The sequence below is a fragment of the Balaenoptera ricei genome, chromosome X, assembly GCF_028023285.1.
Source record: "Balaenoptera ricei isolate mBalRic1 chromosome X, mBalRic1.hap2, whole genome shotgun sequence".
In the NCBI taxonomy this organism is placed as follows: Eukaryota; Metazoa; Chordata; class Mammalia; order Artiodactyla; family Balaenopteridae; genus Balaenoptera; species Balaenoptera ricei.
In genome coordinates, this window is record NC_082660.1 from 99,469,766 (window position 1) to 99,492,313 (window position 22,548).

At 38.7% G+C, this 22,548-nt stretch overlaps 1 long non-coding RNA gene across 1 annotated transcript in view; it reads left to right on the plus strand.

Annotated features, from left to right (window-relative positions):
* Positions 1-18,351, plus strand: part of LOC132357670 (uncharacterized) — a 28,732-nt gene extending 10,381 nt beyond the window's left edge. Inside the window, exons 2-3 of the long non-coding RNA XR_009500257.1 lie at positions 17,844-17,900; positions 17,996-18,351. This is a non-coding gene — a long non-coding RNA (uncharacterized LOC132357670). The remainder of the gene's footprint in view (positions 1-17,843; positions 17,901-17,995) is intronic.
* The last annotated feature ends 4,197 nt before the right edge of the window (positions 18,352-22,548 follow it).

Sequence of the window (22,548 nt, forward strand, 5' to 3'; positions counted from 1 at the left end):
TTCTCTCTTAAGTTGCGTATTAGTAGGTACCTCATAGAATTGTTGTAAGGATTAAATAAAAGAATGTGTGTAAAGTGCTTAGCATATTGCCTATATTAGTTAGGGTAGACAAGCATTTGTTGAGCATCTACTATGTGACAAACCCCATAACAGGGATGTAGAGATGAGTAAGGTGTTTCTAATCCTATAAGGTCTTACGAACCAATGTAGAGTCAGAGAAAGACTTCTAAACAGATAATTAAGAATACTCCACCTCATTTCAGCCACCCACTTATATGGCCACATGCCATATATTTTCTTCATTTAGAACTGTTTCACATATAAAACCTTTAACTTTAAAATTCCACGCTAATCAAAAACTCCTGTGTATTCACCTCTAACTCCCTTACTCCCATTAAACTGCTTTGTGATCTCATGTCTTTGTGACCTCATGTCTCTAGACCTATCCCTATTCTCCAATCTTCCTGACATACCCTCCTTTACCACTTCCACTTCACCCCCTTTTCTGCCCACACTTTCACTAGCTTCCTCAGTTCCCTCCTACTTATTACCTTCAACAACATCTTCTCTGCCAACCTCTAATCCTGGATTAACTTCATCATATGTTTTATTTCCGTCTACTTTCTTTGGGTTTATTTTGTTGTTCCTTTTCTAGCTCCTCAAAATGGATGTCTAGTTTTTCATTTTCAGCCTTTACTTCTTTTGAAATATAAGCATTTCAGGCTATAGCTTTCCCTCTAAGTATTGCTTTGGTTGCATCCCACAGGCTTTGATAGGTAGTATTTTTATTTTAGTTGAGTTCAAAATATTTTACAATTTTCACTATGATTTTTCTTTGACCCATGGTTTATTTAAAAGTATGTTTTAAAATTTTCAAATGTATGTGTTTTTTTTAGTTATCACTTTGTTGTTGATTTCTGGCTTAATTGCACTGTGATCATTGGAAGTCATTTGTATTATTTTAATCCTTTGCTTTATGACCCAGTATATGATCAATTTTGGTGAGTCTTCTATGTGGGCTTGAAAAAAATGTGTGTTCTGCAATTGTTGGGTTCAGTGTTCTTTGCACTATTAGATCAATTTTGTTAATTGTGTTATTAAAATCTTCTAGATACTTATTGATTATGTTTGTTCTATTTGTTCTATACTGACAGAGGTATGTTAAAAGCTCTTGTTATGACTGTGGACTTGTCCATTTCTCCTTGTAGTTTTGTTGATTTCTGCTTTGTTTATTTTAAGGGTATTATTAGGTTCATGCAAATTTAACATTTTTATATCTTCTCCTTAGATTGTATTTTTATAAAAACAACCCGCTATATCTTTAGTAGTGCTTTCTTGCCTTGAAGTCTATTTTGTCTGATACTAATATAGCAGTACCAGCTTTCTTTTGGTTAGTATTTGTGTGAAATGTCTTTTTCCATCCTTTTACTGTCAATCTTTCTGTATCTTTATGTTTTAATGTAACTATTATAAACAGCATATGGTTGGATTTTTTAAATTTAGTCTATCTTTTAACACAAGCATTTAGTCTATTTGTATTTAAATAAAACTACTTATATATTTGGATTCAAATCTATCTCATTTGAACTTCCTATTTGTCTTATGCATGGTGCCTTGTTTTGTTGTGTGCTTAGTGATTTTTAATTAAGATTTCCTCATATCTTTAGAAAATTATTTGTGGGAATATTTTGAGGTTTAGGATGAGGGTGGGTTCCTGCAGAGAGGATTTGCATTCTGCCAGGTGCCTGGTGGCACTACCAGTCTGGGTCTACTTTAAACTAAATTCAGAGCTTGAGGCTTTTTGGAGTCCCTGGGTAATGTGAATTTAGGCTGCGAATCTTTATTAGATGAGATTGTGTTTACAGCCTCTCAGGGCAGGTGCCTGAGAGGCTGTAAACACAATGTTTACAGCCTAATGTAATGCCAAGGCTGCTTTCCTCAAAGTCCCCTTTTGTGTGTGTGTGTGTGTGTGTGTGTGTGTGTGTGTGTGTGTGTGTGGAGGCTTATTTCTGGTTCACTGGAACACTGATGGTTCAACCCCTTGTCATTCCAGTTTTATCTGGGGAGGAACCTTATTACACTCCCCACCTTGGGTAGGCTTTTGGTTTGTGTTTTTAATATCACTTATGGCTTGTTCCTTGAAGTTTATATTAAGTTCAGCAAATGTTCTCAAAGAAGTAACTTCATCAGTCTGTCTTTGCTTAGATCTGGGCTTATAATTCCTTACTACCTTTCCAGCTTTGTGATACCTTTAAGAAGATGTTTGTGGGACTTCCCTGGCAGTCCAGTGGTGAAGACTCCACACTTCCACTGCAGGGGGCACGGGTTCGATGCCTGGTTGGGGAACTAAGATCCCACATGCCGTGTGGCATGGCCAAAAACAATTAAATAAATAAATAAATAAATAAATTTATGCTTTAAAAAAAAAGAGAAGATGTTTGCTGCATTTTATCCAGCATTTTTAGTTGTTTTCCGTGGGAGAGTCAGTTTGCATTCCTAGCCCACCATATTACCAGAGCCCCACCATATGTTTCTCCACCCCTGCTCTGAGGCTGCAAAACTGCTAGAGAAAATCACAAAATTGGGCTGATTGGCTCCATAACAAATCTATGATTTCCAGTCTCAGTTGGGCCTTCTTTCTATTGTTTTACAACACTTTTATTCATCTCTATTCAGTTACATTGCTCATTTCCCACAACAGCTGTTTCAACCCATTACTACACTCCTCCAATCCTCCCACCCTATGCCCTTTATCCTTTACTTACTCCATAAGGTCAAGACTTCCTACTTCACTCCAAAAAAAAAAAAAATTTCAGATGGGAATTCCCTCAACTCTCCTTCATTCCATTTCTAAGCATTCTCTCTATTCTCCCATCACTTCCCACTTCCTTCCTCTCTCTTGGAAGAAGTGGTGTTCTTTCCTTCCTCCTTTCCAGGTCCTATGGTCTAAATAGTGCTATTCAAAGTAGATAGTGGACCCAAAGACGGTGATAGACCTCTTCCGATCCTCAAACTGTTTGATATTGATTTACAACAACATAAGCACTGAAATTGAGAGTAAGAATTCAGAAACTTTTTAAGCAATTTGATAAAGTAATTGTATATTCATTGGATCTAATAATGAAAAATTGGGGCTTATAACTTGACTGTCTGTGTTTTTCACTGCATTTTTCTAGTAATTCATTTTTATTATATTTTACAAAAGTACCAGTCTGCGACAGATTGGAAATTTTAAAAGCTGATCCTTCACCACAGATAGTTTGAAAAGTACTGGGCTAGAACCCATCTCCCCGGACTTGTCTGAGACTCAACTCCATGCATTAGCTTTCTCCTCTCTCAGAGCTCCACTATCACTCTCACTGGCGTTCTCCCACATTAAACAATCTTTCTTTGAACTTTGCCCACTGTGGTGCCATCTTATTTTTCACTTTCCGTTTACTGCCAGCCTTCTTGACAGAATAAGCCTCATATACTGTTTCCTTCTTCCTTCTCTCCTCTTAAGCCCTCAAACCACAGTGGTCTGGCTTATGCCCCCGCTACTGCTCCAACAAAAGCCCACTGGTGACGTCCAAGTTGTCTAATTCATAGTGGCCCTTGCAGTTCTTGTCCTATCTGACCTCTACTCTTTGTTTGTGACTCATGACCATCCTTTCCTTCCAGGACCTTTCTTCTCCTATATCTTCCATGACAGATTACTGCTTCCCTCAGTCTCTTTTGGGGTCTTTCTGTTACTCCAGATACCTGCACCTCAGACCCCTATCCCCAGCCCTTTCTTTTGCTCTACATTTATTGCCATCAGGCTATTCAACCCCTGTGTTCTGATGACTCCCAAATCTCTAACTTCAACCCTGACTTCTCTAACCAAGCTGCAGGCTGATATTTCAATTGGCTTATTAGATCGTTTCACCTGGTGTCCCAAAGACACCTGAAATTCAACATATCTGAAACAGGACTCATTATATACAACCCTGGCCCTCTTGGGTAGTCCCTATTTTGGTTAATGTCATCTCCATCAACCCGATTACCCAGGCCTGGAAGTCATCTGTAACTCCCACTTATCTCTCACCTCTTACACTTAGTCCACCAATATTACCTCCAATCTATTTCTACTTCTATAGCCTTATGTCATCAACTCTCACCAAGAGCCACCTGATTACCCTCTCTGTACCCAGTCTCACCCTCCTCTAGTCCATCCTTGGCAGCTCTATCAGAAGGAGCATTCAAAAAAATGCTGTTCTGCCTTTGTCACAACCCTACTTGAACCTTTGGTTAGTGTCTCATTGCCTTTAAGAAGAATCCCAAACTCTTTGACTTTGCATATAGGGACATTTTCAATCACACCCCAGACTAGCTCCCTAGCCTTGTCTTTCACCATTATTCCCCACAGACTTTTTACATCAGTCAGATTATTGATAGTTCCCTCAAGATACTATGTTCTTTCACTTCCCTATTTTTATTTTAGGGAATTCTGTTCCCTTCTTTGTCCATGCTCTCAGTTCTTTCTGGAATTTCCGTCCTTTTTTAGGCCACTCTGATATTGTAGCTCTATTCTCTTCCTCCACCTAGTTTCTACTTCTTGAGGGCAAGGACAGTGCCATCTCTCTATATCCCTGGCCCCATGAGTAGCATATAATGTTTCTTGAGTGAATGCAAGGAGGAAAAAAGAAAGAAAAGAAGATACCCTCCATAAAGGGCATACTTTTTAAGAAAGAAATTCCTAGCCTCTTGCATAGTGGGATCTGAAACTTACCAGCAACAGATTATCAAAGAACACATTGTGGCTTCATTTCCTTACATTTCAAAAACAAAGACTATAGCTTTTTCTTCTTACATGCGCCATATAATAACATAGTACAGTAATAGGAGCATTGTGTGTGTTTAATAAATATGCACAGAATTGAAATCAACTGCAAAAATGTAGATCCATGGTTACTACTGACTTACAAATAACATGCCTAAAATAAAAAAACAACCAATAAGAATTGTAATAAAGTTTGTGGTAGGATTATTTATTGAGATATTAAGTTTTTATAATTTGTTTTTGCCTCTGCAGGTATTTTTCCTTCCCCCAAATCAAAACATAGCCAAGTCTTTCTGTACCCTTGTCTTGGGAGATTTTGTTTTGCAAGGTCAAAAGCAGAAGCTCTCAGGCACTCAGATGATCACCTGGTCTAGAGCTTTTGATTTCAAAGGCCTAGGTTCATTGAGGGAAATTATGCTGGTTTGTTCCAGAGGGTTAAGAAGTGAGCACTTTTGAGTAGAGGTGGCAGAAGCTGTCTGACCTAGAAGTTCTAGAAGTCCAACACTAGAGAGGAGACGGGAGTAATGGCAGATTCCTTGAGCAGCAAGGACTACCATTGCTCCCCTCTAGCGCCCCAAAGAAGGGGGCAAGGTCTCAAAGGAAAATGGCTTCATGGTACACTTCAGGGAGGCTGGATACTAGGCCACAAGGCTGCCAACCTCAGGAAAGACACCCTTCCCCCCACCAATGTCCAAGGGTGGCGCAGAGGCAGCTGATACCTACCTACAAGGGGCCTTGTGCATTTGCATAATAAACATATCAGTATGGACAACAGGCAGAGGGCCGGTCCTGAAATTTCTGGTCTGTGTATGATTTGCTAAGGCTTTCAGCAGCCTTGGCAGAGAGGAAGGGCCTCTCAAAACCATGAGTGAGATTGCATTTTTAGCCAGCTGAAAAAGTGGAAGGCTCAGAGCAGATTTCATTTGTTGTCAGGATATAAAGAAATGTAACACTTTTGCACCCTGGTGGTGTGGAACAAATTTCACTTCTTCAATTCCAATCTGGTGTTCTTGGTAACTTACTTGTCCACTTTGTATCTTAAATTTATACTTTTATAAAGCAAAGATAATACCTCCCCTCCTCTACCTTACAAAGTTTTTATGAGACCACAGTGAAATCAGGTAAGGAAAATTGCTTTGAAAAGGCATTAAACAAATGTATATATTTCAGTAAAATGCAGAATTAGTGTAAAAACAAAACATATTTTATAGCTTTTGGTTGTACATTGAACCTAAAGGATATATTATGATAAAACTGATAGCACAAAGATATTTATTATTTTAATCTGAGTTGCCTATATTGAGATATGGTTTTAATATTTTCTCTACAAATGCACTGTTTTCCTCAGCTTTTCTTTAATTGCTTTGTGTTTAATCATTTTCAAGTGAAAGAAGTCCAGACATGTACTGTTTTCCTCTTGAACTATATCTTCAATAATTTGATCTTTACTGAGTCAGTGTTATTCCTAGGGTGTAATGAACCATGGCAACTGCTCCATAACATATATCCACCGTATATATATGCCTCGTGTTCTGAAGCACACAGGCAGATCTTGAGACATTTCTACCTACCTCATTGCCAGCTCCCCAGGAAAACCCAATATCTGAGAGTGTCTGGGTTGCCAGAATCTTCAGAAGGGAAGGGTGGCCATATGTAATATAAGAGGCACCATTACACACTCATGGTTAAGGACGCTGATTCTGGAGGCACCCTGCCTAGCTTTGAATCCACTCCACCGCATAACAGCTACATGACATTGGGCAAGTCATTTTAATCTCAGTGAGCCTTGCTTTCCTCCTCTGTAAAATGGAGTTAATAATAGTACCTTCTTCATGGGGTTATTGGAAAGATTAACACATGTAATAATATACATAAAGCCATCAGCACAGTGCCTGACACATAATGCATACTCAATAAATGGATGGAAGCTGTTATAAATGTTAGTGGGTCAGGGCCAATAAACCGCCTTGAGAGCAAAGAGATGGTTTTGCTAGACAGGTAAAGGACCACTGGGAAATACCACCTGGGATAAAGAGCTATATAAAGATGCATGCCTGGTCCTAATTTGGCCCTCACTAGAGGGCTGGAACTTTGTCCTGCTTATTGCTGTATCCTAGCATAGAACAGTGCTTGACATGTAGTAGTCACTCAATAAACATGAATTACATGACTGCAACTGGGACTTACCAATGGCGTAGGCCCCAGAGGTTAATAGTAGCCAGTTCACAGGGAACAGCTTAGCACAATGCCCTGAAAACAGTAAGCGCTCAAGATGGAATGAGTGTTGTAAGTACCTGAGATAGTTTTACACCTTCCCAGGTCATTGCCCACTTTACCTTGTTGGATAAATTACATCACCCAAAGTTCAGCTTTCCTTATGTTCTCTCTGTTTCATCAGCTCCACAGCCCTACCCTAACTTTAGATTCCTTACTTCGTTCATTTGACAAATACCCCTTGAGCACTTACTACGTGCCAGGCATTGTGCTAAAAGCCAGGGACCTCCTGGAGCTTATTATTTAGTAGGAGACTGGCAGTATACAGGTCAACAAACAGGCAAGGTGGTTTGAAATAGTGATAAGTGCTAAGAGAAAAAAAATACAGGTAACATTATAGGGGGTCACTTCAGATTGGGTGGTCAGAGAAAGCTTCTCTAAGGATGTGAAACCTTAGCTGGAGGTTGAAGTTCAGTATTTGTGGAAATAGAAGCAGCTTGTTCCCTGGGAAGTGCCCAGTTTCTTCTGAAAAGCTGTGAAGAAATTCTCAGAAAATGGGAGGAAAGCAGAGACTGGAGACTTCAAGAGAGGAAAATGAGCGAGGATTGGCAAATTGCCATCTTACTCAAACTCATCTCATCCTTTTTGAATTATTTTTAGAGGTGAATTGTTTCATTGACTGTCAAGGTTAGAAGGTCACATAGAGATCATCTAGATCAGTACTGTCCTGTATGTGGTTATATGTCCCCCGGTGGTACATGAGATGATTTGGGGTGATCACAGATGAATATTATTTATTTTGATGTGCATTAAAAAGTACATCTAAACATCCCGTCCATGATTTCATGATTATTATTGCTTAAGATTTTGAGGTTAAAGTAGGTAGAGCCATGGCAGTTCACTTTCCAGAGATGAACTTGGCTGGCCAAGAACGGATCCTGGGTAGGCTTATGGGGATGAGGCTAAGGTGGGGAAGGCTGCCGCCTGCACCCTCAGGGAACGAGAGAGAGCACAGCATGCCTGAACACCCTGCCTGTAATTTATGTTGTCTTTGGATATGGCAAAAATTGTGCGGGTCATACACAGGTGGAAATACTGATTTGGCTCCTACCTTTGAATCCTTTCTGCAAAGAAATTATTTAGACCCTAAACATCTCAAGAGAATGTCAGGGCCCCTTGGTAGTCAAGAGAACACCTTCGCAGTTAGTCAGAACTGGATTTGAATCTCAGCTCTGCCATGTGATTACTATATGACCTTGGGCAAGTAGTCCAAACTTCACTATGCCTTAGTCTCCTCATATGCAGAGATGGGGATTCTAGGACCTACTTCTTAGGGTTTGTTGAAAGGATTAAAGGATTAAATGAGATGATATATGGGAAGGACTTTTCCCAGTGCCTGGCACATAGTAAGTACTCAAAATACGTGATCGTTATAATTATCCAAGTTTTCTGGGGCAGTCCTGATTTCAGATATTCCGTTCCATTTCCAGACTACGTGTTCCCATTTGAAATTCCAAAATGTGATCACCGTGCATTTCTCGTCAGCATATGAAGGAGGCTTTGTTTTTTCAGGCATCAAGACATAAAACTGCCTCCACTCCCTCCACTTGATTTGAAACCCTCAGTTCTAGTCGGAGACATCTAATTAAGATCCAAAGCAGACTCGTGCCCTTGAAAAATTGTCGGGGTGCCGGTGGGGGCGGGGGAAGAGGCATGATCTTGAACCCAGAAGTAGTCAGTCAGTAAAGTTTTTAGCTTTCCACAGAAGTACACACAGTGACTGGACAAACTAGAAGCCAGGGTAGCGGAGTCTTTTCACCAGGAGTGACCCTTCATTTCCAGTTCTGTTGGAAGGTTTTGCTCCAACACCAAGGGGAAGTTCAGATTGTAGATGGCCTGACCTTGCTCACGATCAGTCATTTTTCTAAATTATCCAAACTTCATTATAATTATACATGTGTAATTCCCTGTAATAAAACTGCATTGTAATTACACAGCTGTCAGCATCAGTATTCAACCTGCAGGCTACAGCTGCCCTCTGACATTCATTATAATCAGGTTTGACCTGTTTACAAATAGCAGAGTGAGGAAACCCACCAAATGGGTTTTGCTCTGGAATCTATATGCCCATTAGGGTCAGCCAAAACTCATAGAAAGTTGTCTTTTAATATTTGAATCAATATGCCTGTACCCAAACCATACCTTCCTTCTTCTTCAACTCTTGAGTCCTGTGTACCATTGTGAAAACCCAATTAGACCCATCAATTCCTCTGCAGCTTCCAGAGACAGGGAAGAAGAGTCAGCCAAACAGCTGCCTGGGGTGCCAGCTTGAAAGGGGTGTTAGAAAATCTCTGGGATAAATCATAAATATGGTGCTGATTACTTTGGGTTTCTGCCAGTGTTTTCCAAAGTAATTGGTGAGATGGAAATTGGCTACCTCTCTTGCTAAAAGAGGTTGGGGCCCTTGAGTAAAAAAAAAAAAAAAAAAGCAAAAGCAAAAAAAGCCAGCAGTCCTCACTGGTGCCAACCATACCATTTTTGCCATGAGCACGTGCAAGTTAGAGGGTGTGCCGCCAACTGTGAGATTAGCAAGCTGTTTATCAGGAATGAGGGGTTTATTTTCTTATCTGAGTTCTAAATCCTCTAATACACCTCCCTGAAAGTTACCTGGTTGGAAAATTGCAAAAGGAAACTAAAGACAATACAAGAACTAAAGGAAAACAGGAAACAGTTTGTTATCAAGAAAACCAAAAGAAACACAAAAAACAAAAGGGTGGGATTCTAAAACCTTACACTAAATGTAATTTTATAACTATATCCATGTAAATTACCTCCATTGTATTCAGTTTTGAGTGACAAAAGAAAGAAATGAGTAGGTTAAAATGCTAATTTAGGACTTTTATTGTTGTTGAAGTCAGTGAAATATAGTGGTTAAGCTCATAGGCTCAGGTGTCAGACTGCCTTAAGTTTAAATCCTGGCTTCCCTACTAACTGTATGACCTTGGCTAAGTTACTTAACCTCTTTGGGCCTCACATATTGCACGGGGATGGTGATGATGATGATGCCAACCTCTTAGGATTATAGGAGATAATCCATGTGAAGTGGTTCATCCCTGATGCATGGTAAGTGCTCAATAAATGGCAGCTGTTATTGTGACAAGTATATGTGGTAAATTCTCTATTTTGAACGTAATGAAAAAGGTATACAATTTTATTAAGAGGATCGCAGTCTCTCCCTACTCTCATTAAATAAATGTTGAGCACACATTTTAAAAATATTGAAGAGGCACCAGTACATAAGCCTGCCTGGGGCATTCACATGTCCCATCCAGTCTTGCTGAGGAGGGCAGTTGCGTCACCATCAGAAGAACACTAGACTTAGACTTGGAAAATCTGGCTTCAAGTTCCATCTCTGCCACTTAATAGCTACGATGTGACCATGAACAAATCATGTAACCTCTCTGAGTTACAATTTCCTCATATGAAAATGAGGATACTGATATAATAGATTGGTGGTGAGGATCAGAAGAAAGATTGTATGTAAAAGCACCTGGCACCTATTAAGACTCAGCAAATATTTATTGACTCTGAATCACAGAGAGAAAAGAATTCTATGGAAATTTTAATACATATCTGTCATCGAGGATGATGGCTCAAGTTACTGAGCAGCTCTGGTATTGCCTCAAATTAGCTTCTGCCATTTCTGGTGAAAAGGTCAGTATTGCTCTCAAATCCGCAAACCTCCAGGACCTAATTGTGTATGCCTGCTAAGATTTTTTTAAAGCAGTGTGATAGAGTGTGCCTTAGTTGGCAGTGAAGTCCTTTCTAAATATACACAGCACTAAAAATGTGTTGAAATATTCCAAAGATGCTACTATTAATGCCAACTTCAAGAATGATGAGCAAGCTGATGGTGGCAACTATAGTAACATCTTTTAGTTTTTTGTTTTGTTTTGTTTTGTTTTAAATCACTGGCAAGATTATAGTCCAATTTCTTCTTTATTGACTACTGAACAATATTGCTTGTTGGACACTCCTGGAATCTGTTTAGCTATGGCATAACCTGGTTTAGTGTACATAAAATTAGATTAAATGCAGAAACAGGAGAAGTGAACATAATCACAATGACTCCAGGATATTCATAGACCTTATAAAAATATTTGACAGCATTAGCTGACTTCAACTCTGATAGTTACTGAGCAAATTTGGTTGTTTCTGGAAGCTCCTACTCAAAGACAATAAGGTCAGATAGATGGCATGGTAATATGTAAAGAGCCTTTACAAATCAATAATAAAAAGACAAGTAGAAAAGTGGACATAGGCTGTGAGCAGATTATTCAAAAGGTCAAATGACCATACAGATGGTCACATGAAAAAGTGTCCAATCTTACTAATATTCAAAGAAATGGCAAACTACAATAAGATACTATTTTTACTAATATATTGCTAAAGATATTTTCTAATATGCTATCAGAAGAGCTTAGGAAAACAGACACTGCTATACATGGCTGATACAAACTTTCTATCAGGCAATGTGCATATTAGTACCTGGCGTATAGCATGCTCTCAATAAACATTTCTTCAATGAATGAATGATTTTGTTGCTAGCACTGGAATATGTTTTTTAGACATTCAGGAAATGCTTAAGTACAAAAATTATCCAAAGCTTGGAGACAGAATTCATGGATGACTATTTGTGTGAAAAATATAGAAAACACATGCATTTGCTTATAACAGTTTGATGATGTGCCTTGGTACAATGTTCTGAATTCATAAAAACTACCGCTAAATCTGTAAAATATACCAGTCTTACCATCATTAGCTCCCAACCTTGTGGGAGTTTATCACATTGCTATTGTTAGCTTGATTTTATACCATCTCCCCTCTTTCCTGAAAATGCTGTATGGCATATAATTTTTTAAAATTAAAGTGCCTCATATTTAATTTTGTTTTGAGACATTTTCTAAAGGCTCATGGTGATCCTCAGGATAATTGTAGACACCCTAGAGGGTGGCAAATCTAGAGCTGGGAATCACTGCTTTGCAGCCATCCATATGATACTTTTCAATAGCTGTTCACTAGTTCTGTAATGTACTCTTCTCGCAATGTGAACAAATCTTTTCTGTCAATGAGGAAAGCATAGTTTTGTTAATGATAGGTAAGCACCTTATTATCTGTATTTGGCAGGCTTCGACATATTGCTGTCTTTTGGAGAAAAACAGCTGTTTCCAGATGTCATTAAGTCAGGCATTACCACTGACAAAGCTTTCTCACAAAGTATCTTACAACAGTTCTGTGTGCTGTCAGAGCTGCTTGTACCAAAAATTCTGTGGGAGTTAGGGCCTTGTACTTTCTAATTGCTAACTGCTTTGATTACAACCTCCTGCTCAGATATTACAATGAGTGACATTTCCATGATTCCATCTGTACACATCTTCTTCTCTTATAACCACATTGCTTCAGTGCTATGACACTTCGGAACTTTGTGAATACTTGCCCAGAATTCTGACACCTCCATCAGCAGCACGTAGACAGATTGGGGCTGTTGAAAATTGACACAATGTATTCTGCTTATTCTGGAAATATTAATTTTAATTTCTCCTTTATGGATTTATTTATGTAAATGTAATTATTTTGAATACGTGGCTATCACTTTTTGTCATTTCTCAATTATTTGGGCTAGGTTCTTATCCGAAAGAGTAATTATTATGGTAACTTCTCAATACAAAAGGTTAATTATTATAGTTATTTCAGTGTTTTATCCACCAGATCAACAGTAACTTTTGTATCTAGTAAGCGTCCCAAGGTCTTTTTTGAACTTACTGATTTGCCACTCCGGTCTTCTTTTTCATTTAGTCTCTCAATATTAGAACACGCCAGGAAAAAAAAAATTCAAAAGCTGGTAATATTTTGAGTGACTTGTTTTTTCCTTCTGACTTATCTAAAGAAATTCCTTTCTGTCCAAATGCTTAGCTTTCCATTCTGTCCCTACAACTGAGAATTCAACAAAACACTCATCATCTATGCAAACTATGAATTTTCCTTAAACTGCACATTTACATGCTACATTGTTAAATATAGGCTTTGAGAAAAAAGCACCCTGCAATTGGATACTCATGCTGCTATCCTGAGAGCAACGATGGAAGATTTTTTAAAGTAAACCACTGACACATCCATCCTATAGATGACTGAGTAGCCATTAAAAAGAATGAGGTAGATCTTTATGTACTCAAATGGAAAGATGTCAAAGGCATACTGTCTGTCAGTATGTCATACAGGGTGAAGTAAGTCAGAAAGAGAAGAACAAATACCGTATGCTAACGCACATGTATGGAATCTAAAAAACGGTACTTATGAACCTATGGCAGGGCATGAATAAAGACACAGTCTTAGAGAACGGACTTGAGGACACAGGGGGGATGGGGAAGCTGGGATGAAGTGAGAGAGTAGCATTGATATATATATACACTACCAAATGTAAAATAGATAGCTAGTGGGAAGCAGCCGCATAGCACTGGGAGATCAGCTCGATGCTCTGTGATGACCTAGAGGGGTGGGATAGGGAGGATGGGAGGGAGGCGCAAGAGGGAGGGGCTATGGGGATATATGTATACTTACAGCTGATTCACTTTGTTATACAGCAGAAACCAACACAACATTGTAAAGCAATTATACTCCAATAAAGATGTTTAAAAAAAAAAAAGGCATACTGATGAGTAAAATTAGAAAGTCATAGAATAATATACATAGTAAGGTATCATTTATGTAGAAATATATACATGTGCATGTATGTGTTCTTATGTATATATTCATATGTATGTATATACATAGAAGAAGGTCTGGACGGATATACACCAAATTGTTGGTATTGTTATCTGTGAGAGGGGAAGTGAAACGGGTGGGGGAATGGGTATGAAAACAGATTTTTACTTTTCACTATATACTTTTGAAAGTTTGAATTTTTTTACAAGTATATGTTACTTTTGTAATTTTAGAAACAATTTTTTTAAACCTAAAGCCCCCTATAGAATTTGCTTTTGCCATCCCCGGCCTGAACTATTAAATGAGCATGAGAAGTTCAGTGATAGGATCTCACTGGCCTTAAAATAGGAATATATAAGTAAAGCAGTGTAGTAGTTGCAATTTGCTCAACAATTATTTTGTGCTAGGTATTTCACAGGAATTATCTAATTTGTTCCTTCCAATAGCCCTGTAATGTAAGTTCTGTTTCCTATTCGGAATGAGAAAACCAAGGCTCAGAGAGATGAAGTAATTTGTCAGAGGCCACATAGCTGGCAAAACAGTTGAGGAAGGATTTTAACTTGGATTTATCTGGCTCTTTAAACCTATGTTTTTGTTTCTGAACACCTCAGCCTAATTGCAAGTATGTAAATAGAATTCACTATAGTTTCAGGAACTGTTCTAAGTAATTTTATACACAATAACTCATTTATTCCTCACAACAAGCATATAAGGTAGGTATTATTATTATCATCATCATTATTGTTTTTATGATCCCCATTTTTCAAATGAGGAAACTGAGACACATACAGATCACATAACTTGCCAAATGTGTAAGTGGCAGAGCAAGGATTTGAACCCAGGAGGTCTTGTCATACATGCCACTACTTTTCTAGGTATCATGCATAATAGAGTCCTCCATGCTCTCCCCCCATTCCCATGCTCCCATCAAGGAGATTAAGGAAAAGATGAGATGTACTGGCAGAACCCAAATTTCACCAAACTAAATAAAGTCATAGCTCAAAGAAAGCCTGCTATCTTATGTTTTACAAATTAATTATTAAGTATCTGTACAATTCTCAGTAGGCTGTATTTTAAAGCACTTTCCTCTGAAACGAAACATTCCCAATTTGAAACCCAGAATAAGGTATAGGTCTGCCTTGTAAGGCCTTCTCCCCCTGTTTGGAGAATATGAAACAGAAGAATTATACCAAACTAGAAGAGAGAAAATACAACTGGGCCTGAGAGTTTCATCATTGGTGATGGTCTTCCAGTTTCAAATAAATTTCACCTTTTCCCTCAACCTGATAAAGGGTATCTATAAAAACCCCACAGCTAACATCATACTTAATAGTGAAATACTGAAAGCTTTCCTCCTAAAATCAGGAACAGGTCAAAGATGTCTGCTCTCACCACTTCTATTCAACATTGTTCTAGAAGTTCTTGCCAGGGCAATTAGGCCAGAAAAAGAAATAAAAGGCATCCAGGTTGGAAAGGAAGAAGTAAAACTTTATTTGCAGATGGCTTGATCTTGTATGTAGAAAACCCTAAAGAATTTACAAAATAAATATTAGAGCTAATAAAGGAGTTCAGCAAAGTTGCCCGACCAATATACAAAAATCAGTTGTGTTTCAATACACTAGCAATGAACAATCTAAAAATGAAATTAACAAAACAATTCCATTGATTCCACTAACATCAAAAAGAATAGTTAGGAACAAATTTAATCCAAGGAAGTACATGACTTGTACACTGAAAAGCACAAAACGTTATTGAAAGAAATCAAAGAAGACACAAGTAAATGGAAAGAAATCCCATATTCATGACTCAGAAGACAATACTGTTAAGATATCAGTGCTACCCTAACTGATCTATAGATTCAACATAATCCCTATCAAAATCCCAGCTGGCTTCTTTGCAAAAATTGACATCATGATCCTAAAATTCATATGGAAATGCAAGGGACCCAGAATAGTCAAAACAATCTGGAAAAAGAACACAGTTGGAGGACACACACTTCTCAATTTCAAAACTTACTACAAAGCTACAGTGATCAGTGTGGTATTGACATAAGTGTAGACATATACATCAATGGAATAGAATTCAGAATCTAGAAATAAACCCTTACATTTATGTTTGACTTATTTTCACTAAATGTGCCAAGACAATTCAATGAAGAAGGAAGAGTATTTTCAACAAATGGTGCTCAAACAATTGGCTATGCACATACAAAAGAATGAGTTTGGACCCCTAACTCACGCTATATACAAAATTAACTCAAAATAGATCAAAGACCCAAATGTAAGAGCTAATCTATAGAACTCTTAGGAAACACAGGTGTACATCTTCAAGATCTTGAATCACGCAATATTTCTTAAATACAACACCAAAAATACAAACAACCAAAGAAAAAAATTGGTAAGTGGACTACATCAAAATTACAAATTTTTGTGAATCAAAGGTAATGAAAATACAAACCACAGAATGGAGTAGGAGAAAATGTTTGCAAACTGTATGTCTGATAAGGGACTTGTATCCAGAATATCTAAACAACTCTGACAACTCAATAATAAAAAGACAAGTAACCCAATTAAAAATGGGCAGGGCAAAAGATCTGAATGCACATTTCTACAAAGAAGGTATACAAATGGCCAATAAGCACATAAAAAGATGGTCAACATAATTAGTCATTAGGGAAATGCAAATCAAAACCACAACAAGATACCACTTCCATTAGGATGGGTATAATCGAAAGAGAGATAATAATAACGTGTTCACAAGGAAGTGGAGAAATTGGAACACATGCACTGCTGGTAGAATGTAAAATGGTGCAGCTTCTGTGGAAAGTAGTCTGGCATTTCCTCAAAAAGTTAAACAGAGAATTACCACCTGACCCAGCAGATCCACTCTTACGTGTGTACCCAAGAGAAATAAAAACATGTCCACACGAAAACTTGTATGTGAATGTTCATAACAGCCTTATTCATAATAGCTAAAAAGTAGAAACAACCACAATGTCCATCAACCAATGAATGGATAAACAAAATGTGGCATATCCATATAATGGAATATTATTCAGCCATGAAAATGAATGAAGTACTGATACATGCTACAACATGGATGAACCTTGAAAACACATTGTGCTAAATGAGAGAAGCCAGTCACAAAGGACCACTTGTTGTATGAGTCTATTTTTAAGAAATGTCCAGAACAGGCAAATTCATAAAGGCAGAAAGTAGATTGGTGGTACCTTTGGGCTGCGGGGTGGTAGTGGAAGGGGTTGTGAGTTAATGGGGAGTGACTGTTAATGGGTATGGAGTTTCTTTTTGGAGTGATAATTATGTTCTGAAATTGACTGTGGTGATGGTTGCTCATCTCTGTGAATATACTAAAAACCAACTGTACACTTTAAATGAGGGAATTATAACTCAATAAAGCTACTATAAAAAAATTCACCTTGAGTTACTTGTGCAGCTGCCAAGTGTGATTAGAAGCAGTGGCACAATCAATAAACAGCTGCCCTAGACCTTCATATAGCTGTCACATAAATTAATCCACCCAACAAATATTTATCGAGTACTCCCTATATTAGGCAATAGGAATCCAACAGAGAAGACAATGAGAAGGGAACTGCCACTTACATTCTAGTAGAAATAATAACAAAATCTCAAAACAGTCATTAAACACCTACCACATGCCAGACAGTTTAAAAATTTGTATATGAATTAGCTCACTTAATCTTCCCATCAACCCTCTGACATAGGTGCTATTATTATTCTTACTTTGCAGGTAAGAAAACTGAAGCTCAAAGAAGTGAAGTAACTTGCCCAAGGTCACATAGTTAGCAAGAGATTGGAAGGAAATGAGAATCAGTTTTACCTGATTTTTGAGTCTGTATGCTTAACTACATTATAAATTTTGCATCCTTGTATTGAAATATTGACACCAATAGCTCAATGAATTTAGCATTTCTTCTTGAAGTATTATTTTTCAAAAGTCTTTATTTCTTTGACTATATAGTTGACCCTTGAACAACAGGGGTTTGAATTGCACAGGTCTACTTATATGCGGATTTTTTTTTTAACAGTAAATATTGCAGTGCTACACGATGTGCAGTTGAATTCGAGGATGTGGAGGGTCAACTGTAAGTATACATCTGTTACTATAGATCACATATATATATGAAGTATGAGGGCTTCCCCGGTGGCTCAGTGGTTAAGAATCCTCCTGCCAATGTAGTGGACACGTGTTCGATCCCTGGTCTGGGAGGATCCCACATGCCGCGGAGCAGCTGGGCCCGTGCAACACAACTACTGAGCCTGCGCTCTAGAGCTCACGTGCCACAACTACTGAGCCCGCGTGCTGCAACTACTGAAGCCCGTGCGCCTAGAGCCCGTGCTCCACAACAAGAGAAGCCACCGCAATGAGAAGCCCGTGCACCGCAACCAAGAGTAGCCCCTGCTCGCCACAACCAGAGAAAGCCCACGCGCAGCAACAAAGACCCAACGCAGGCAAAAAATAAAAATTAAAAAAAAAGAAAAAGAAATTTGACATTCTATTTATTTTTGAAAGATTTAAATGAAAATTTACTTAAAAATTTTCAGATATTTTATGGGAAACATCTAAGTTTTTGGTGGACCTCCAAAGTAACATAGGTGCATCTAACATATATATGTGTTACATATGTTATATATTAACATATATTAATATTATATATAATATATATTTATATATGTATGTATATATAATGTATATATTTGTATGTCATATATTTATAATATATATTTATATAATGTATATCAAGAGTTGCTATAAAATATGTTAGATGGTGAACTCAAAAGTGCTCTTCAGGGCTTCCCTGGTGGCGCAGTGGTTGAGAATCTGCCTGCCAGTGCAGGGGACACGGGTTCGAGCCCTGGTCTGGGAGGATCCCACATGCCGCGGAGCGACTGGGCCCGTGAGCCACAATTACTGAGCCTGCGCGTCTGGAGCCTGTGCTCCGCAACGGGGGAGGCCACGATAGTGGGAAGCCCGCGCACCGCGATGAAGAGTGGCCCCCGCTTGCCACAACTAGAGAAGGCCCTCGCACAGAAACGAAGACCTAACACAGCCATAAAATAAATAAATTAATTAAATTTTTAAAAAAAGACTTCCCTTTAAAAAAAAAAAGTGCTCTTCAAATATAAACTATTTTTTAAAACATCAACAATATTTTGAACTACAAATCATAACTTATGAAGTTGTTAGTATATATATATCAGGGAATAAAAAGTAACAACTTCATCAATTATTTTTTTACACTTTGTTTTGTTTCATGCTTTTATTTTGAGAATTATTTGTTTTTATTTTCTTTGATTAAAGCCATTTGAGAGACTGATTTCTTGATTTGAAAAGTAAGCACACTTACTAATGTTCATAATCAAGGCCAGTTTTTCCCAGCAAACAATTAGCTTTGGGAACAGTTGTATAAATCCAAAATACTTACATTATTTGGTAATCATTCTTTGCTTTAGACATTAAATAGTATTTGACCTTTAGACACGACATATATTTAATCCAGTCATTAAATAGAGTTGCATTTTTGAAGCATGGGATAAATTTTGTCTTCTCACTGAGCACAATTCTCCAGTTGGTGTGTCAAGGATAATGCTTGGATAACTATAGGAGGGAATTCCTCCATGATTAATGCATAGAGGAGAAAACATGGTTGCTTTCCCCCAGTGGGTGCCGGGCATTTTTCTACACACCCACTTTGTGTGGGAGGCAGAGTGGTTATCCCTGCCCTTCTTGGATTTCTTCTCAAAGAGAGGCCCTGACCTCTTCCCCCAAACTCACTTTCCAGTCCTTCACTCGGAGCAGAAGTGCTTACCAGACTCATTTGGATAACTTTAGCAAAACGTACTTGCCTGGCTACTTGTGTCCTCACTGGAGATTTGTTTCAATAGGAGAATTGTTTCTAGGGTAAATGCAAGTATGAGCGTTGGCAAAACTTTTGCCATTTTATAAGAAGAATATATTTAATGAAATTAAAAATAAGATTGGTGATTTTATGGGGGATGAGAGTACCCCACTTTGAGGTATTCACAGACATGTTGAAATCTGGTGTACTTAGAGTTGCCAGTTCTTTCTCTGTAATGCTTTTGAACTGGGCATAAACCTCAAATGGAGTGTTCTCAATTTATTGGCTCCAAGAACTTTTTTTTTGCACTTTTTAGGTTTGGAAGGGGCACATTGGGATGGCAGAGCAGTAGTGAATGAAAGCCATAATGCTGTTAAATTACATTCTAAGATCAAGACCGATAATCCTAGGATTATTATTGATAAGAATCAACACTTTCTGCTGCTTCCCTGGTGGCGCAGTGGTTAAGAATCCGCCTGCCAATGCAGGGGACATGGGTTCGAACCCTGGTCTGGGAAGATCCCACATGTCACAGAGCAACTAAGCCCGTGCGCCACAACTACTGAGCCTGCGAGCCACAACTACTGAAGCCCGCGCACCACAACTACTGAAGCCCGTGCGCCCAAGAGCCCATGCTCCGCACCAAGAGAAGCCACCACAATGAGAAGCCCATGCACCACAAGGAAGAGTAGCCCCTGCTCGCCGCAACTAAAGCCCGCACTCAGCAACCAAGACCCAACACAGCCAAAAATAAATTAAGTAATTGATTAAAAAGAAAAGGATCAACACTTTTTGAGTGTTTACCATGTGCCAGGCCCTGTACTGAATGCTTCATGTCCATTTTTTTCTCATTTGATCCTGAAAACCACCTGTGAGGCCTCATTTGACAGATGAGCAAACTGAGGCTGAGAGGTTGATTTGTTCAAGGTCATCTAGTTGGTCATTTGCAGAGCCCAGATTCAAACTCACTTTTGCTTGATTGCAAAGCCATTCTTCTTAAAGAGTAGGCTATTCTCACTCTATTTGCTTTGGGGATCTCACAGAATCCACTCTAATCTGTCCTCATAATAAACTCTTATTGGGCTTTGAAAGAGGCTGAAGAATTGGGAAGAAACTTTGCAGGCTGGAAACTAGTAAAAGTGGCCTGTGAACAGTGAGATAGACCAGGCTCACAGGACAGGGCTCTGGAAACTGGAAAGAAGACATGCCCAGTGAGGAACAACTCAGAGCTTCTCTGAGCACTGCTTCAGGCCCAAGGAGGAAGTCCCAACGGTGGGCATTGAAGTTCTGCTTGGCAAGGAGGAGCTGGGCCATTGTTTTAAGTAACACACGCTTCTGTAGTGCTCTGTGTGCCAGACACTGGTCTCCACTGCTGTAAGTACTTTACAGTCATGAACTGACTTAAGTCTTACAGTAGCTCCCTGGAAATTAGTACTATTATTATCCCCATAGGATAGGTGAATAAACTGAAGTTCAGTTTATAAGTTACACTGAGTAACTTGTCCAAAGTCACACAGCTGCTAAGTGCCAGAGCCAGTCTTTGAACCTAGGCAGTCTGGATCTAATGGCTATGTTATATTGCCTCTCAATAGAGACACTTGATTTTTCTGTCTCTCGTACTTGCCATCCTTTTTCAACCACTCCTGGGCAAGTCCGCTTTGCTGGCAAATTTCCCCTACCCCACTGGCTTTTCCTCCACCCATGACTTTCTGCAGTGTCCTCTTTCACGCTGCCTCCTCATTCTCGAACAGCATGCTCTTTTTGCCCGCCAAAGAATTTTTTCATAAATGGTCCCATCTCACCTTGGAAGTGAGGATGGAAAGTGTTGTTCCTGTTTTGTGAATCAGGGAACCAAAGCAAGCAACTTGCCTAACGTCTCACGCAACCATCTAGTGGCAAAGTGAACTAGAATCCAGGTTCTCTGACTCTTAATCCAGTGATCTTTTCTGTTGTACCATCAGATGGGTTTCACAAATCCATTCATTTATTCATCTATTCCTCTGCTTATTCACATTATAACAACGTAGTAAGTACCTAGTATATGATAAGGCACTAGGTGGGAGGATAGGTAGGTATAAAAATCCTTGCTCTTAAGGAGCTGACAACACAACTGAGATCATATCTCGCCATTAAAAGTTGAATAACAACACACAGGTACATATACTAAGTGCCAAGTGAGTGGTCTAGTCAGGTCATATGGGAATTTTGAGGCTGAGGATGCAGCATCCAAGATAGCTTTATCAGGAAGGTGAGTCTTGAACTTGGCATAGACGGGCACTTAGAGAAGAGGTTGGAACAGCACTTTCCAGGATGGGGGAATAGAGTGCACTAAGGCAGTGCTTCCCAACTTTTATCATGGCACACATAGTATTTGTAAGAAAAGCATAGTATTTGTAAAGTGAATGGAGGAAGCAGTTTCAGCCCAGAGGCAAGCAACCTAGGAGTTTCAACTATACTGTCTTTACCTCAGATACTTGTAATACCCTTGGGAAGGTCTGTACTAAGTTATGGGGGCATGCTGTGGTCATGGTGGGTGTAAAGACCGCTGACAAGGCCACAGGGCTAAAATGGAGGGAATTTCCAGAAGAACCATGGCAGATACCATTGGAGAGAAAGTTGTGGCCAAATCATGAAAGGTCTTTGAATTTTATTCTGTGGACCTATGAAATAGGTAGGCGAAGCCCACGTAGTGTTGTTTAAAAAAAAAAAGAACGAAATAACGCCATTTGCAGCAACATGAATGGACCTAGAGATTGCCATACTGAGTGAAATAAGTCAGAAAGAGAAAGACAAATATCATATGATATCACTTATATGTGGAATCTAAAAAATGGGTACAAATGAACTTATCTATAAAACAGAAATAGAGTCACAGATGTAGAAAACAAACTTA